The sequence below is a fragment of the Daucus carota genome, chromosome 5, assembly GCF_001625215.2.
Source record: "Daucus carota subsp. sativus chromosome 5, DH1 v3.0, whole genome shotgun sequence".
In the NCBI taxonomy this organism is placed as follows: Eukaryota; Viridiplantae; Streptophyta; class Magnoliopsida; order Apiales; family Apiaceae; genus Daucus; species Daucus carota.
Genome location: NC_030385.2, coordinates 27,626,671 through 27,629,960, shown reverse-complemented (window position 1 = coordinate 27,629,960; position 3,290 = coordinate 27,626,671). Strand labels below are relative to the sequence as shown.

The 3,290-nt window shown below is 30.6% G+C and overlaps 1 long non-coding RNA gene across 1 annotated transcript; it reads left to right on the top strand.

Moving 5' to 3' along the window:
* The first annotated feature begins 632 nt into the window (after positions 1 to 632).
* Positions 633 to 2,645, top strand: LOC108222164 (uncharacterized). The gene is made up of 5 exons (XR_001806914.2): positions 633 to 782; positions 989 to 1,087; positions 1,699 to 1,761; positions 2,036 to 2,067; positions 2,354 to 2,645. It is a non-coding gene; the product is annotated as an uncharacterized LOC108222164 (long non-coding RNA).
* Positions 2,646 to 3,290: the final 645 nt, after the last annotated feature.

Below are 3,290 nucleotides of genomic sequence, written 5' to 3'. Positions count from 1 at the left end.
CAATGGTTTGATCACTGATTTTGCAAAATTATGTTGCATTAGAGACACTAATCCATACCTACCGCAACATTAACCATTCATGTCCATTTCATGTTACAATAGCTGAATATAGGTGTTGCATAGAGTATTAGTAAAATATTTATTCATAATATGATAACAAAAATTTGTATAAAGAAAAGTTTGTATAAAGATTTTAGATTTTTCAAAATATAAAATCTTTTAAATGATTATATTTTTAAATAATTAAGAAATTAAATAATTTAATCTTGAAATTTATTAACTTGTGATACATAATTAGACATATCGTGAAATAGGATGTCAATCAAATAAATGAATGATTTTATTATTAAAAATATATGGCTAATTCTGAAAATAGAATTCTAGTTTTTAACGTAAAAAATTTAAATTTTAAATAATTGTATAATATGTCCATGACGCTAATTTGTTTTGATAAAAGTGAAGACATTTTTTTTAATTATGAAAAATACAAACAAATTATAATTTAATTTTTATAAATAGACAAAGATTTTAATAAAATTTTACGACAAATAATATGTTAAAGGAAATTAAAAAACAGTAGAATAAGTAAAGTGGCTCTTTCATTTGTAGTACCAAATAGGCGGGCTCGAAATATTTGGACCAAGTTAGAAGCGGCAAAACTTTTGGAACGTAAGCAATATTCACACAAGTCCAGAGTTTCAAACAATCAAACACACTTTATTCACACGCTCTCACCTCTCTCTCTCTCACGTCTCTCCTCGATCTATTTAGATACAAATAAGGTAGATTTCATTCTGTTCTGGTTGGATTGGAGCAAAGCTCTCACAAATTGCCTGGAGTTTGAATCTAAATTGGAATTTATTCAATTGATTTGTGCTTAATCAAAATTGGGTTTTAATGCGTTTGATTTAGGTTTTTTTTGCTTATATTGTTTCTTCTTTTAGATCCTTCAATTTTATCTCTATTTTGTTTTATATCTTTGTTCCAGGACTGATTCGAAGAGATTTGGGTTTGGTTCTATTTTAGGCTTGACTTTGGGTTCTTTGGAGATTGACTAATTTAAATCTTCGATGTGTGCTTCTTCACGGTACCCCGATTTTCATCTTTGATTATGGAAACAGATGTGTGTATATGTATATATCCTTTTCATTTCAAAAGATCTAGGATTCTTGTGCTCTGTTTTTAATAGTGGTTTAATGATGTTTTCTCGACTTAAATATTTGACAAAGTGTGAAGGTGCTCTTAGTCTGTTAGAAAAGACACATAATTTCAAGGTGAGCCAAAGCACATATAATTCATGTTAGTTACAATTAATGTTTTTGTCTTTGTGTTTTGCTAAAATGAAGTAATAGTTTCCAGTAACTTTACTTTTGTGCGGTCATAAATATATAATTTGGTATTGAGTTTTTGAAGAAAAATTTATAATTCAATTACTTAGTTGTAGCTTTTTTACATGACAACATGTTAACCAACTTTCAGATGTGTGTGTAAGTGTATATTGGTCTGTATATATTCAAATTTTCAGGAATTAACTTAACTAGTATTGGGAGCTGAATTAACATCTGGTTAGAATGATTACTTCTGATTGAAATTCTATGTGATTATGAATAGGTTTTAGTTAGATACTAGATTTGGTAAATAAACTTTAAACATTTTAAGCATTAATTCTTCAACAACATGTAATGTTTCATTCTTTAGGCGTGTGGTCTAAAATGGTCTCATGATGACCGGGAACTTGCATCTGGAGTCAATGATATTTAGGTATATTCATTTATCTGATCTCTAAAACTTCTAATTTTAAATGCCTTCTTGTCAAATATTTAGCTGATTGCTTTTTCAATAATGTTAATGAGCTTATATTATATTCTGTATCCATGGACAACTTGTTTGCTTAACTTGACTATTGATTATATCGTAATGAATTGTTTACTGATGAGAGCAGAATTTGATTAGATAGTGGATAAATGGGTGTTTGGGAATATGATTTCCTACCCTCTACTGATATTGATCCAACTATTTTGTATCTGTTTTGCAGTCTTAGCAGCTTATATGGTGGAAAGGGGCAATGTATGTATTAATTTAGCTTGTCATACTTAATTAATACCTACTGTTAGTTTTGGAGTAATGTAGAGTGTAAGGCCCAACTAACTAAACCATGAAAGATGAGTATGAGAAGATGTCTTTGCAAGTAGCGATTATCATTATATTGTTTGCAAAAATAGATAAGTAATAATTGATGGAACTAGAAATGACTACCATGGGTACTGTTCGTGTCGAACCACCTCTCTTTTTAATTAATACATTTTTTAGGAAATAACTGACTTATAAGTTTGTAATTCTCTTACGTTGACAGTTGTGAAGAACACAATCAGAAGAAATTGGGTGAAGGAATCTTCATATGTCCTACTCGACAAGGCTTCAAGTCCTTTCTTAAGAAAGATGAATTTGATTCAGATATCTTGCACTTCAGTTGCGTATGGGAAATGATTTATTTTAAGTATGGAAAAGGATGAATCGAATAAACTTTGATTTGGTAGTTATTTTTTGTAGCAACTTGGACTTAGTAGGTTTTTTTGAGATGTTAATATTTAAACAATATATTTTCAATTTCTTTCAGTATATAATGTTGCCTTTGATTAATAAAATGTTGCAACTGATGTAGTAAAATGTTGAAAAGTTGTATTTAATGTTGCAACAGCACATATATATGTTGCAGTTGCATAATAAAAATGTTGCAAACATGAGATGTACAAACAGGTGTCTATATGTGGGACTAACACGTGTCTCCATCTGGTAGAGACACGTGGTACCCAGGTAGCCCTCAAAATGGGCCCCATAGGTGGGACCCACACATGGGTCCCACTTTTTTTTAGAATCAGAAGGTCTAACGTAACATAAAATTTCAGTTGCAATAGGGTAGTAATATGTTGCAATAGTATGTCTATTGTAACAGAAAACCCTATGTCGCAGTAGGTGACCATTATGTTGCAATAGAAGCCTAGGGCAACATCGAAAAAAGCAACTTAAATTTTATGTTGCAGTAGCCCTTTTTCGGGCTATTGCAACATATTTTGGGGTTATGGCATCATTTTTTGGATGTTGTTGTAGGCCATATATGGCGTAGTGTTACTATAGTTTTTAGTTCTGCATGCATGTAGTCATTTAGTTTTCTCTAATTATTTTTTATTTATATTGGAATTGACTCCTCTTTTGGATCAAATCTTGTGGTAACCAAAGCACCCTTGGTATAAATGGAGTGACGGGGGTTAATACACACACACACACACACA